This window comes from Petaurus breviceps, unplaced genomic scaffold (genome assembly GCF_028583685.1).
Source record: "Petaurus breviceps papuanus isolate PSGF00001 unplaced genomic scaffold, PetGlider_PUasm1.0 180, whole genome shotgun sequence".
NCBI lineage: Eukaryota > Metazoa > Chordata > Mammalia > Diprotodontia > Petauridae > Petaurus > Petaurus breviceps.
This window is the reverse complement of record NW_027185782.1, coordinates 3,627,373-3,642,770: the sequence shown is the minus strand read 5'-3', so window position 1 is coordinate 3,642,770 and position 15,398 is coordinate 3,627,373. Positions and strand designations below refer to the sequence as shown.

General features: G+C 39.6%; 4 non-coding genes across 4 annotated transcripts; 1 reads left to right on the top strand and 3 right to left on the bottom strand.

Annotated features, from left to right (window-relative positions):
* Positions 1-897: 897 nt before the first annotated feature.
* TRNAF-GAA (transfer RNA phenylalanine (anticodon GAA)) lies at positions 898-970 on the top strand. The gene has a single exon. It is a non-coding gene; the product is annotated as a tRNA-Phe (tRNA).
* Positions 971-13,431: 12,461 nt separating this feature from the next.
* On the bottom strand, positions 13,432-13,503 carry TRNAM-CAU (transfer RNA methionine (anticodon CAU)). Its single transcript has one exon. It is a non-coding gene; the product is annotated as a tRNA-Met (tRNA).
* Positions 13,504-13,940: 437 nt separating this feature from the next.
* TRNAM-CAU (transfer RNA methionine (anticodon CAU)) lies at positions 13,941-14,012 on the bottom strand. Its single transcript has one exon. It is a non-coding gene; the product is annotated as a tRNA-Met (tRNA).
* Positions 14,013-14,728: 716 nt separating this feature from the next.
* LOC138160320 (U8 small nucleolar RNA) lies at positions 14,729-14,866 on the bottom strand. Its single transcript, XR_011168134.1, has one exon. It is a non-coding gene; the product is annotated as a U8 small nucleolar RNA (small nucleolar RNA).
* Positions 14,867-15,398: the final 532 nt, after the last annotated feature.

The window sequence follows — 15,398 nt, the reverse complement described above, 5'->3', positions numbered from 1 at the left end:
CTATCTATCTATCTATCTATCTATCTATCTATCTATCTATCTATCTAAAAACATGCTCTAAACCAGTAATGGAAAAACATGTATTTTTTTTTTCAATTGAGGTTTTATCTCATATCAAGATAGCTTGGCACAGGTGGAAAAAAAAAGATGGGAATGGTCAGTTCCCACAGGAGCTGTGGGAAGAAGAATATACTGAAGGAATGCCACTTACCCTCCATATACAGGGTCTACTTTACAATGGAAACTTGGAGGAGTTGTTGCAAATTTAATGCAATTCAATAAATATTCATTAAGGACTTGCTATGTGTAGTTATTATGCTAGTCATTGGGAACACAAATAAGAAAAAGAAAGTCAGGCCTTGCTCTCAAGGAGTGTACAATCTAATGAGGGGAAATGACATAAAAAAAAAAAAAAAAGAAAGTTAAAAAGCTAGGGATAGGGGTTTGCCAGGGGTACCCAGCATGAGAGCATGCTGTTTCCTGGAGTGGAAGCCAAGCAGAGCTGCAGATGGAAAATGAAATTTGTCTGAAGCATATTAAATGTAATGTTGGATTCTACCCAAGTTGTCTCGTGATTAGTTTTGCTTTCTTTCTAGAATGGATCAGTGCCCTGAGGTCTTCAAGGGCTCTTGAGGCATTTGAGGGTAACTGAAGCTATGACGGGATACAGCTACCAGATCCTGCCTTCTTCCTGATCAGAATTAGACTGTTTATTGACAAAACCATACATTTTCTCCCCTGGGACAAGAATGAAGTCTTTTTCCTTCTTTCTTTCACATTAATGTAGATTAGGATTTAGGACTTTGCTGCTCAGCCCCTTGCTCCTACCTGAAATTAGATATGAAAAGTGGAATTGTCAATTAGAGGGGAAATGGAGTTGCTAGCTCAATTACCTGAGCCGAAATAGCTCAGTTGGGAGAGCGTTAGACTGAAGATCTAAAGGTCCCTGGTTCGATCCCGGGTTTCGGCAAGCTGGAGTTTTTAAAATTTCCTGTATGTAGTGTAATGGAAGCATTTGTAATGAAATTCATACCGTGGATTTGAAACTTCATATGACAGAGACAAAGAAATGGGCCGCTGTTATCTATGCACTTTAGAAACCTTCGTTTCTGGGCTTTTCAAGGAGCAAGTGATTTTGTTTGTTTGTTTTTTTAATGTTGGCGAGATCTTCAGAGACACTCCTGAAAGATGGCCCCCTTCCTCAGGAAACTGCCTTTACCATCCCAGACAGCTCCCAATCCCTGGCATAGAGGGAAAACATTAATTTTCTCCAGGCAGTTCATAGATTAGAGAAGGATGCCACCTGGCCCACTTCTTCCTTCTCCTCCCCCTCTGGTATCATCAGTTCATCCCTGATTTGGGTGAGAAGACTCTCACTCCCTGGATCTATTTGTGGCACCCCTTCCAATCCAATCCAGCAAGGACATCTCAAGTGCTTACTGTTTTGGATTCTAGGGATATAATGACAAAATAGTCTTTGATCTCTATTGAGGGCAACACAGCATGTAAACAGTTAAATATATAAGTGAAAATTTGGAGAAGAGGATGGAGAAGTAACAGCTAAGGGAATCAGCCAAAGGCTTCTGTAATGTTAATGGGATTTAAGATCTTCTCCACCATTAATAGACCTCACCTGGAGCCCATTAAAGGAAGTTTGCTTAGGGGAGGCTTGCTTGCAGGAAGACTTTCACACCTTTTGCTAATTTCTAATTAGGCATCTAATTAGGCTCACTGAGGGTTGAGATGCCTTCTGGCTCTGAGAAGTGTATATATAGTCTGAGTTGGCATTTTGCTTTGGGGACTTGCTTATGAGAAGGATCTTGTGATTCCCTGGTCAAGATTCTGAGTAGCCAAATGTTCAGAGTTCCCCACCTGCTCAGATACAAAGGCTTTTTCTATCCAGGGGTGTATGTAAAGTGTATAACTGAATCAGGCAGAGACCTGTCTGTTGGTCTTTATTTCTCTACTTGTATTTTCTCTGAAGTTCAGGGTGCTGATTTTCCCCCAAACTAGTGCATATAAATAAAAAAGATTGTTGACCCCTTAAACAGCTATCTTTCCTAGTAAAGCAGATCTAAAAACCTTCTCTAGCAGCTGTACTGGGTATGCCAGTGTGGTTGCCATTATAGCTTCCCTTAGGAAGTGAAAGATGATCTGAACCCTAAAGAAAACTTGGCCATGGCGAGAAGATAGTACTTTCAAGATATGGGGTAGAATCTGTCCAAAGGTATACAGTTCAACCTGTGAAAAGTCATAGAGACAAGAAATGGAGCATCAAGCACTGAAAACAACAAGGAAGCTAATTTGACTGACTCAGAAAGTATGGATAAATGCATAATGGACAGCACATCTGGAAAGTTAGACAGGTAATGGATTGTGAAGAGCTCTAAATACTAGTTTGTATTTTTATCCTGTGGACTATAGAGAGACTGAAATTTCTTGAGCAGGAGAGTGACTTGGTCAGACATGTACTAGGAAGATACTTTTGGCAGCTGTGTGAAGGTTGTATTAGAGAGCAGAGAGACCCAATTAAGAAGTAAACATAGTGAGGGCTGGAGCCACAGTAGTTGGAAAGCTGATGGAGCCCTCAACAGAAATAGGATTTCATCTACTGTCACCTAGCTGCCTATCATCTGCTTTTTCTGCCAGTCCAATGATTCTGTTAAAAAAAAAAAAAAAGATAATAAGGAATTAAAACAACTCTAAGGTATCATCCCACACCTATCAGATTGGCTAATACAACAGAAAAGAAAAATGACAAATGTTGGAGGGTGTGTGGAGAAATTGGGACATTAATGCATTCTTTGGTGGAGTTCATAACTGATCCAAAAATTCTGGAAAGTAATTTTGAACTATGCCCAAAGAGCCATAAAACTGCATATCCTTTGACCCAGCAATACCACTACTAGGTCTGTTTCCCAAAGAGATTTTTTAAAAAAGAAAAGGATCCATATATTTAAAAATATTTATAGCAACTCCGTGGTGGCAAAGAATTGGAAACTGAGGGAATTCCCATCAATTGGGGAATGGCTGAACAAGTGTGTGATATGATTGTGATAGAATACTATTTTACTATAAGAAATGATGAGCAGAACGCTTTTAGAAAAACCTGGAAAGAATTACATGAACTGGTGCAAAGTAAAATGAGCAGAACCAGGAGGACACTGTACACTGTAACAGCAATATTGTATGATAATCAACTGTGAATGACTTAGCTCTTTTTAGCAATACAGTGTTCCAAGACAATTCTGCAGGATTTATGATGAAAAAATCCTATCTATCTCCAGAGAAAGAACTGATGGAGTCTGAATGAAGATTGAGGCATGTTTTAAAAAAATACTTTATTTTGGGTTTTTTTGGGGGGGTGGGGGTCTCTGTTTTTGTTTATAGTATGGTTAATATGGAAAATGTTTTGCATGGTTGCACATGTATAATCTATGTCAAATTGCTTGCCTTCTTAAGGAGGGGAGAGGGGAGAGAATTTGGACACGAAACTTAAAAAAATGTTTAAAAATATTATTACATGTAACTGGAAATATATAAACATTTTCACTTTTAAAAAGGAATTGGGTACAAAAGTTCATCATGTGTATTAACACTCCAGATAAGTCTTAAGGATTTTTTAACTACACGGAAGCAATTTCATTTAATTTCATAATGAAAAACAATTGAACACTGATTTTGGGATTCAAGATAGGACAAACAGGTGAAAGCAGGGATGTACTACTCAACTTGTGTTCTTTAGAGCTAGGAACTGAACTGAGAGGTATTTGGATGTTGAATACAGTTCAGATAAGCACCTGAAAGTTTTGAGTTATGCTCCACGTAGTCCAGCGTCTTGGCTCCCTGGAAACCTGGACTGGAATACCACCAGATTAGGTTCTTTTCTGATATTACTTCTGCTTTCTTTCCTCCTCAGTACCAGAAATGCTACAAAAATTAGGCTATATTACATCTACTCTATTTACATCAGCCTCTAGTATTGAACAATATTGTTGAGATGTGAAGAAAGAATATCATCTGACAATGATTTGCTTTTTGGAGGGCAATTGGGGTTGAGTGACTTGCCCAAGGTCACATGGCTAGTTTTTGTGCTAAGTGTCTGAGGCGGGATTTGAAGTCAGGTCCTCCTGACTCCAGGGAGCTCTGCTCACTTCGACACCTAGCCGCCCGATTTAGCTCTTTTTGGAACCTTATTATGCATAGGTCAAGCTTGTATCAGCTTGTGGAGAAAAATAGGTTTAAGATTAACTGTATTTGAACTGGAGAGCCCAGCCTTAAGATAATAGTAAGTTCCCACAGTCACATAAGGGTCAGGGATTTGATTGTCTAGCATACCTCAGAATATATGTCCTTCATTGTTATGAAGGAGATCATTCAAAGAAGCGCCCTTGGAGCGAGAGTTTCAATGATTAGATGACAACATCCATTAATAGCAGTGGGTCGACATTGCCCACAGACGTCCACAGACCACACTGGAAAACTGGGAAGCCTAGGGACCTCATTGTACTGCTGAAGTCCCATAGAATTTGTTGAATAAGGCAAATTTATTTTGCCTCATTTTATCCCACACTGGACATTGGTTCTCTCCTTAATTTGATGCAAGAATCCTCAGAATAATGTTGCTAGATGAATAGAATAAAATAAATTAGATAACTTTTTAAAAGATAATAAGGTTAAGCTTCCTTGTCCTGTTCTTAATGATTCCATTCTGACTCATAGACATAATAACTTCCTTCCCTTTTTCAGTATTCACAAACAAGCGCTAGAATTTTGCCAGGAATTACACACCAGTGGTCTATGTCTTCTCAAACCTTTCAACACTTATTTTCTCCAACAAATCAGAATTTCATACTTAACAAAATTCATCGTAAGAAAAATCAGTGGTGGTTACTCCATTAAATTGTGAACTTCTCAAGGGAAGGAATTGTCTTTTGCCTCTTTTATATCCCTAGCACTTAGCACTTAGGCTCTGGCATATAGTAGGCACTTAGTGACTCACAGACTGCTATGGATTAGAAGTTGGCTTGATGGACCAAAGAAAACAAATATCTGTGTGTCAAAGTGTAATATCACAGATTTTCTCAAGAAAAAAAATTGCCTATGAATCTGAAACACCAATCTGTGTTGTATAACTAAATAGGGGAACCAGTTGGCCCATAGAAATGATAAAGGCATAATTTGAAAGATACTACAGCTATGACAAAAGAAAAGACGTTGGTTTGGGGGAAGAAAAGAAAAAACAAAGGCAGCTTTAAAAGAATATTTTCTTGTTATGTTTTATTTTCATATCCCCTAGATTTCCCTCTGAATTCCTGGCCTTCTTTCCTCCCAGAGACTATCCCTTATAACAAAGAATTTTTTTTTAAGCAATCGGGGTTAAGTAACTTGCACAAGGTTACACGGCCAGTTATTTCTGGGTGTGGTGCTAAGTATCGGAGCCCGGATTTGATCCCCAGGTCATCCCAACACTGGGGCCAGTGCTCTTACTCACTGAGCCACCTGGCCGCCCCTAACAAAGAATTTTTTAAAGCAAAAAATTAGAGGAAGAGAAAAATTAAGCAAAACCATCCAGTACACAAAATAAAATCTGACATTATGTGCAATATTCCACATCTATGAACTATTCCCCTTTCCTAGCTACACACACTTCCCCAATCCTTTGCAAAGGAATTGTCTAGGAATCTTTGCATTTCTTCTTTGGAGAAAAGCTCATTCTTTGTAATTTTTTCCATATTAAAAATATATATTCTTCTAGATTTTCATTTTATTGACATATTTTGTGTTTACTGTTGGTATCGCTACTATTCCCCCTTTCCCTCTCATAATAATTATTTTGAAAGGACAAAGAGTTAAAAAGCATGGACAATTATAAAAAACCGATCAATAAATAGAAAAAAGTTTGACAATATATGTAATATTCCACACTTGTGGACAGACTCTCCTGGGAGTGATGTGGGAATGTCTTCTCCCTCTTCTTTGGGATGAAGCTTGGTCTCTGTAAATTTCCCAGTATCACCTTTTGGATTGAGAATGTAAAATCTTAATTACACTGTTAATTAGATTCTTTTTCATCTTTGAGAGCATTTCTCTACAGAGATCACGAGACTCTCTTTTTTTCTCCTTTGCTGGATAACTGAAAAGCCAAGATGTAGTAGTTTTTATACAGGAAACGCTCATGAAGTGGTTGAAGAAAAAATACCTTACCCTCTCTGAGGCTCGAATTCAGGACCTTCAGATTATGAGACTGACTCGCTGCCTACTGCACTAAGAAGGCTTTTGTTTCTTTGTTTTCAAGCGAAGACTTTGAGTGACAAGCCTCTTTTTTCAACTATCAAAGAATTTCTAGATTGTGCTGTATTTTGTAAATAACTTTGCATTAAATCGTGTCTTTTTTTTTCTTTCTTCTCAGAGATCTCTGGATTATCTCCCACATTCTATGGCTTCTGCTTTGGGAGGAAACTTGGGGACAGAATCAGGTTTAGCATCTTAGAAATGACTTCTTCAGTTTATCTACTCACCAGAAATCCAGGGCTCATCTTTTGAGGAACAGAGTGAAGACAGACAGACTCCAGGCCAGTCAGAGAATTTGGTTTTGCTTGGTTCTTCATATTTGTTTTGAGGGTTTTGTTTTACTTTTAATTGGGGGAGGGGAAAAGAGAAAGGAAATAAATTTTTGTTCATAAAAAAAATTAAGTTCAAAAAATAAAAAGGATCTAGCTCCCTTTCCAACCTCCTCTCTGTGGGCTTGCTTTTCTTGCTCTCCAAAGTCTAGTGCCCCTGACCTGGCTACTTGGTCTGTACAGATCGATTCATACGTTGCCCACGCCTCTAATGACTCCCCCTATCCCCCTGTCTCTGAGCATGCTTCTCTTTCCTTGAGGTTCAAAGCCCACCTTTTTGGAGATTTTTCCTCCGGCATTCCCATTCCCAAATAGAGGAAAACCTTTCATCCCTCTCTGTCTGACTTCTGTTCCCTGAATTATATCCATACTTGTAGTTTGTTTATGCTCATTTCTTATTCCATTCCTAGATTTTAGACTGTTGTGATTAGAGACTGGACTGTCCCTTTCTTTTGAGTGTTATGTCAAAACAAAACTCTGGGCCTGGCTCCTTTGCTGAGACCCACTGAATTGAAATGATTCTCCCATGTAGGGAATGAGACTTTTCAGCTCTCTGGTACTATAGGACTCTTTGGCCTTTGGTGTAATCAAAGATTGGGGAACCTTCAGCCTCAAGGCCACATGTGGCCCTTTAGATCCTCAAGTGCAGTCCTTTGACTGAATCTAAACTAAACTTGGATTCAGTCAAACGGCCATGCTTGAGGACCTCAAGGGTTCTCCTCTGGATTAGAGCTTCAGTTCCTTTATCAAAGTATATCTCCTTATGCAGTCAGTAGTGAAGAAGCTCCCCACAAAGTTTCCAGGCCCATAGAGAAAGTTATTTGTCTAATCCTGATTTGAAGCTATGGCACCTGAGGAATGAAACACTATTCAAAGAGCAATATCAGATACCCCTCCCTCTCTCCTGACCCTTTCCAACTGATTTCTGCTGGCAGAGCTTTTAAATATAGAAAGGCATTACATGAAGTTAAAGTTTTCCATTTGAGTGGACATTGAATCATTTCCAAGAAAATGGTTATTTGGCTGAGCATGGGGCTTCATTTGACAAGTAGATTACAGGGCTTCTGGATCTCTGACCCTTGTCAAAGGGCTGCCTCCCCTCCCCTTTCCTCCTTTTCTTTCTTCTTTCTCTCCTCTTTTCTCCTCATGCCCAACTAAGGTAATGTAACGCCAAACACTTGATAAGAAAAATTGGTGCTTTCTATTTCTAGTGTTAAGGATTATTTTTATTATTATAAGATGCCATTATTGATAGTTTTCTGTGGTCTTGTATGATGAACCAGGGTCCACATATATGGTATTCCAATTTCTATTAGGTTAAAGTGTTCATTCTTGAGCCAAGAATCCCCCTATAGTTTATATTTTGAGAGTTCCCCTTAAATACCTCTCTCTCTAAAGCAAAGATACTTAACCTTTTTTGTATTGTGGTCAGTCTGTTAAAACCCATGGCCCCTTTCTCAGAAAAAAAATGTTTTTAAATACATAGAATTAAAATACTTATAACAAAAGAAATAAATTACATTGAGTTTCTGATATCAAATCATTTAAAAAACACATTCATAAACACTAGTTTAAAAACCGCTGATGTAGAGTAAAACTGTAGATATGCATTTTGAGGGCTCTCCTTTGCTTGCAAGCTAAGACCAAGGCCAAAAGATCTCTTGGATCCCATCAGACTTAATTCAGAAGAATCAATGGGTAGTGGAATTTGGGGGGTTTCCCCACCCCAGTCCTCAACAACCAGTTTAGCAATTTGTATAACTGGGTTTATAGTAGAGTCTCCTTGGACAAGTGAGCAAAGCTTTTGGTTTGAACAGTAAGACATGGGTCTCCATTCTTTCTCTGGAATCAATGATCTAGGTGATCTAGGCCTGAGGCTTTGGGATTTCACTGTCATGATCAGCAAAAGGGGAAATTCTATTCAGATGGATGAATGAAAGGTACCAGACAGAGCCTGATAGAACTGCTCAAGCAGTTTCCCACATTTAGGCAAAGAACTTGGATACAGAAGGATCCAAAATGGAGCCTTGAATGGAAACTGCAGAGAGGATATGGACATAGAGTACAGATAAAAATATCCCTGGGTTTCTTGACCAATTACTTTGTCTCCCTCTCCTATTCTCCCTACTAAGAGAGGGTTTGGCCTAGTGTCTTTCTACTCTGTAACTACCAAGATTAGTTCTGACATTCCTTTTTCAATCAGTCAACCAAAAGGCATTTATTAAGAACCTACTCAAATAAAGCCAATGTAACCAAGTTTAGGAGGGAGGTGGGAAATTGGGAAAGAATCTTTACAACCTATGTCTCTGACAAAGGACTCATCTCTAAAATATACAGAGAACTGAGTCAAATTTATAAGAATACAAGTCATTCCCCAATTGATAAATGGTCAAAGGATATGAACAGGCAGTTTTCGGAGAAAGAAATTAAAGCTATCTATAAGCACATGAAGAAATGCTCTAACTCACTATTGATTAGAGAAATGCAAATCAAAACAACTCTGAGGTACCACATCTCACCAGTTAGATTGGCTAAGATGACAAAACAGGAAAATGACAAATGCTGGAGAGGATGTGGGCAAACTGGAACACTAATGCATTGTTGGTGGAGTTGTGAACTGATCCAGCCTTTCTGGAAAGCAATCTGGAACTATGCCCAAAAGGGCTATAAATACTTTCATACCCTTTGATCCAGTAATACCACTCCTAGGGTTATATCCCAAAGAGATCATAGAAATGGGAGAAAGACCCATATGTACAAAAATGTTTATAGCAGCTCTTTTTGTTGTGGCAAAGAATTGGAAATTAAGGGGGTGTCCATCAATTGGGGAATGGCTGAACAAGTTGTGGTATATGCATGTTATGGAATATTATTGCGCTATAAGAAACGGGGAGCAGGCGGTCTTCATATTTACCTGGAGAGGCTTAAAAGAACTGATGCTGAGTGAGAAGAGTAGAACCAGGAGGAATTTGTACACAATTACAGACACAACGTATGTGTGATGACCAACTTTGATAGACCGGACTCTTCTCAACAATGCAGGGATATAAGTCAATCCCAAAAGACGCATGATGGAGAGAAAAACGTGCATCCAGAGAAAGAACTAGAAAGAACTAAATTTATATCCAGGTGGAAGCAAAATACCTGATCTTTTTTGTTCTCTTATTTGATTTTATGTCCTCTTTACCATTTTTCATTCCAGCTGGTATAATCCATCCTTATAACCTGACCATTGTATAATGTGAAAGTATTTACAGATCCTATACTTGATTATAAGACGCCATGGGGGGGGAGGGGAAGGAGGGAGACAAAATGTGAAATTCAAGGAATTGTGGAATTGAATCCTGTAAACTAAAAGGAAACAAACAAATTAATAAATTAAAAATTGAATTAAAAAAAAGAACCTACTATGCGACAGATAAGAGCGGCTAGGAGGTGTAATGGATAAAGTGCCAGCCCTAGAGTCAGGAAGATTCATTTCCATGAGGTCAAATCTGGCCTCAAATGCTAATTAGTCGTGTGATCCTGGACAAGCCACTTAATCCAGTTTGCCTCAGTTTCCTCACCTGTAAAATGAACCAGAGAAGAAAGCAGCAAACTAATCCAGATCTTTGTCAAGAAAATCCTAAATGGTTTAATGAAGAGTCAGACATAACTGAAAAGACTGAGAATGTGTCAGGTAGTGGACTGGATTATAAGAATACCAGTATAAAAGTGAGATGGTATAAGCACAAGCAAGGTGGGGTTTTTGTTGTTTTTCTTTCTGGAGTTCAGTTTCCCAGGCTCATGCTAAATTGTAAACATCTGAAGGATCAATGTCCTTTGAATGCTGGTAATTCACAGATGTGTTGAATCACATAGATTGTGATGCCTTCTGCCTCTGAGTCTGTTAGTTGAAAACTGTATGTACTGGGAAGCTGGTATTTTATTTTGGGGTTCACTCATGGGAAGAATGTTTCTTTGTGATTTTGTCAGATGACACTCAGTAGCCAGTGTTAAGGGGCACCCCTGGATTTGAGAACCCAGATGTTGGTGCCCCCTGGTCTGGTGATTATATATCTATTACTTTCTTTAGGCAATTGGAGCCCTGTCTATTGGATCTCTGGCCTAATTTCTCTATGTTTCTCTGCTCATATTTTCTCCATGTTCAGGGTGTTGTCCTTTCCCCTGAACTAGAGAAGGACTTACATATGTTTAATTAAAGTAAGATTGTTGACCCCTTTGAAGCTGTCTTTCCTTTAGAAAAGCAGATCAAAGAACCTGTGCTAGCAAGCCATCCTGGGTATGTTAGGGTGCTTGCTAATACAGATAGTCCCTACCCTCAAGGAATTTTATTTCCCAAATGGCTGCACTCTTTTGACTTCTCTACCATGCACATAGGAATCTCAGAGAAACTTCATTATCCTGCAAGATCAACTCTGCCTTAGTACCTGACTCCACAGTACCCTCTGCCCCTCTAACTGGAGGTCAGAGCAATGAGCTCCATACCTCCATTTAAGGAAGGAGCCCAGGACAGCCATCTTTCCATTTCCTACCCAGACACTCTCCGTAACTTTTCAACTATTTCCTCCCTTCCTCCTCACCCCATTTTAAGCTTTTTTTCCCCCTAGGTTGTCTTCCTGCATTTGACTGTAAGCTTCCTGAGAGCCAGGACTGTCTTTTTTATTTTGTTCTGGTTTTGTTTCCCCAGTGCTCAGGAAAACACCTAGCACACAGTAGGCTCTTAAGAAATGTTTATTAATTATTGAATAACTGAATTCTAGTGGGGAGGGTTGCACTTTAATCATGCATCAGTACATTTAGGATATATACAAAACAAATTCACAATGATGAGATAGGAGAAGGTGGCATTTACAACTGAGAAAATGAGGAAAGGCCCTTGGAAACAGGTAGCATTTTAGCTTAGCATTGAGGGATCTAAGAATTCCAGGAGGCAGAGATGAGAAAGGAGTTTACCCTAAGCATGAGAGACAGCCTGCACAAAGGCACATTCATGGGATGTGGGACACTGTTGAAATAAGTCAGTAGTTGGGCCCACCCATTTGCAGGAGTGTAAATTGTTTGAGGCAGAATAACTATCCTAGAAAGGTAAGCTGAAGTCAAATTATAGAGTATTTGGAATACCAAACAGGAGTTTACATTTTGTCCCAAGTCTTTGGAAGGGAGGATGTTGAAGCTTCTTGAAGATGGGAGTGATCAAATCCAAAGGTCAGACCTTTGATCTAAGCCTGTCACTTTGTCAACTGTGCAAATCAGAAAGAGGAGAAAATGACTGTAGGATACTATCAAATGAGACAATATTTGTAAAGTGAGTTATAAACCTTATAGTACTACATAAAAACTAACTATTCCTATTGTTACTATTAACATTAAATAGGAAGTATTTGCAATAGTCCAGATGAAAGAAGATAAAGGCCCCAACTCTGGTAGAGGGAGAAAGAAGGGGGTGGAGGTGAGATGTCAATGGAATGAAATGGACAAGACTTGACAACTGATTGGATGTGAAGGGGATGAAAGAGAATGAGGAATCAAGGATGAATTTTAAATTTAATTTTAAAAAATCAATTGTGACTCCTAGTTGTCGAGAGGATGTGTTTAGGAGGTGAGATAATGAGCTCTGTTTTGGACAAATTGAGTCTGAGATGCTTATGGAACATCCAGGTAGAGATAAAGACAGTTGGAGATGAATGAGAGGAGAGAGGAGGACAGTAATATGTAGTTTGGGAAACCATCCACACCGAGACAGTTAAATATATGGGAACTGACATGGTCACCAAGAGAGTATACAGAGAGGAGGAGGGCCCTGGGCAGAAACTTGGGGGCATAGGAATAATCGGCCTTCCAAGGTGACTAAGAAGGAACTGTCCAACAAGAAGAAAACCATATTCCAGCAGTGTCACGAAAACCCAGAGATGAAAAAACATCAAGGAGAATATAAAATTCTGCTGCGAGGTCAGGAAGTATAAGGATTGAGAAAAGGTCATTGCATTTAGCAAGAGATTATAGATGCCCTGGGCTCAGTCAGTTTCAGTCCAGTGGTGGGAGCCGACCCATAGGACAAGAGGATGAGAAGGAAGTTTTGCAGTCAGTCCCTTTAGGAGAGAATAAATCCCTTTCCTTCTGCTATGCCCCACGATGAGGACTTTTCAGATTCTGAAACTCTTCTTCATCTGACACTTGGTTGTCTTAAATAGTTTAACTGGAGTGAAGATTCCCCTCTTGACAATGGAATGGATGTGGAGCCTGCTTAATTCATTATTCAAACTTTACCGAGGTAAAGACTGGGTGGGGTATTTGGAACAGAATTCATTTTATCCTTTAAAAACTGTTCTCTGCCCTCCTCTCAAGATGGGAGGTGGGAGCCCACTGTCTGGCCCCTGACCCTTGCAAATAGGAAGAGGAGCTCCAAAATGTTTCTGTAAGCAAAAAGAGGGCCCAAAGTACCAAGGTCAGTACACAGCCCACACCCTTCAGAGCCTTTCTGCTTCCCCCTACCTCTGGGCTTAGGAGGAAAATTCCTTATGTTACTGTTTCTGGCCTCCTCTCTTAAGCCTGTGCTTTTCTCTCCCAGCTAGACGCTGAATTCACTTAAAGGCCTCAGCCCTTCTTTCGGCTTCCGTTACTCTCTCCCCTTTGTTTTCCTTTAGCGCTGAGGTTCGTCATTTCTTTCTCTCCGCCCTTTCCCTGCTTTACTTAGCAGCAGTAAATACAGTAGCTGAAAGGAATAACGTCCTTATTGGCAGTAGCGCCTTTGTTCTATTAAGTGAATGTATTCTATTGTGTTGCTGAATTGTAAAACGCAACTCCTTAGCAGAGGATGGTTTCGATCCATCGACCTCTGGGTTATGGGCCCAGCACGCTTCCGCTGCGCCACTCTGCTGGACAAATCCAGGAGGTAAGTTAATATGTTAATGTGCTGTTAATATGTATTCTTTTTCTCGTGCTATCCTTTTTTGAATTTTGATCTATTCTATGGCTTTCATTTTCTATTCTAATACATACTCTGCATAAACCGACACTTTATTATTTTTAAAGGCTGTACGAGGGGAAGATCAGGATGAAGAGTAAAGAAAGTTGTTTTATTTTTAGAAATTTTTGAAAAAACTTGAAAATTCTAGGTTAAAAATATTTTCCGTGGTTTTCGGGTTTTTTCCTCTCTCGAAGCCTACTGATACACTTTTGTAAATAGTAACCCTACAGTGCGCAGTGGCAGAAAAAAAAGGCAAAATCGGAACACATCAAAAGACCGGGAAACACCTCTTTCTTTGTGCTTCCGATCCTCTTCCCAGCGGTTAAAAACAGGGAGAAAAAAATTACTAGCAGAGGATGGTTTCGATCCATCGACCTCTGGGTTATGGGCCCAGCACGCTTCCGCTGCGCCACTCTGCTACTGTAAGCTACAGCTGAACTGGTGCATTAATACGACTCACTTTCAGCATGACTTATTTCCAGTGACTTTTTTCCCCCTTAATCTTTCCTAATGCAACAATTTTACAATGTACATAAACTTTTCTCGCCTTAAAGGAATTGCGGAGGGAGAGGGAAAGTGTGTGCGAGAAAAATAAGGAAGAGAAAGAAGGCAAAAAATGAAGGAAAGAAAAAACCTCAGGAGGGGAGTGGACCCCGCCATTGCTTCCTGCCTCTTCTCTGAAACCCTTAAGTGACAAGTCTATTGAACACAATAGATTAAAAAACAAAATTTCCCCGATGCCTCAAACTCCGCTTCCTTGGACAGGCTCTCGCCAAGGAGCACGAACAGAGTGGGGCTTGACTTTAACTCAGGTTACCCAAATGCTGCACTTCACCTCCAGCTTTTTCTCTTGCCCCTGCCTCTACTAACCCCTTTCCAAATTATCTTAATCATTTTAACGAATACTAAACATTTTAAAATATCTTTTAATTTGTGCGCCATAAAAAACGGAACCTAAAAACAAGTCCTGCAGTTTAAGTACGCGGTTATTAGTTTAAACAAAGCCACAAAAAGCAATATTCTTGCAACCTAAACGTTAGTTTAAGTACCAAAGTAGTTCAAACGCTAACTTGTAGCGAATCTTTTTTTGCTGATAACAGTGAAAAAAAGTGCGAAAAAAATATCGTCAGTATGAATCAGAAAGGAGCAACAAGGAGTTAGTCGCCATCTCCAAGCTGCTGCAGAGACACTAATCACGTGTCATGCAAGCTCCAATCATCATTTACTGTTCTCCAAAAAAGGAGTAACAGGTAAGGATGTACCATACTGACGATAAAGAGCGTCCCCTGGTAGCCAAACCCAGAAAAATTCGAGTCTGATTCAGCTTATGACGAATCACTCTTCGCTTTCTCTACTTTTCCGTCAATCCAATTAGCACTTTAAAAACTGAGGTTTTGTCAGTTTCTTCCCCTTAATGAATTGAAATAAGGCAAATTCCACTTCGCTCTTACTCTCAAACAGTGCTTTCCCAACAAGCTTCACGACATATTTGCATAATGTCCTCGAAACTCGTGACGTATTATATTTGGCATGATATAGTGAGGGACGCGGCCCTCAGCCACTAAAATCTTTGAAGTGAACGGTAATTTCTAGAAGAGAAGCATACTCCCTCAATTTTAGGATCCTGGAGCAAATGGGAAAACCCTATTTCTCTGGCTTTTGCTTTCTGCAGCAGTATGGCCACAGTCCAATTGCCTTTGCGCCTCGATTCTCAAACTTTTTTTCGTAATATAAAAGCTGAGTTGTATTAAAACTACTACTACTACTACTACTACTACTACTACTACTACTACTACTACTACTAC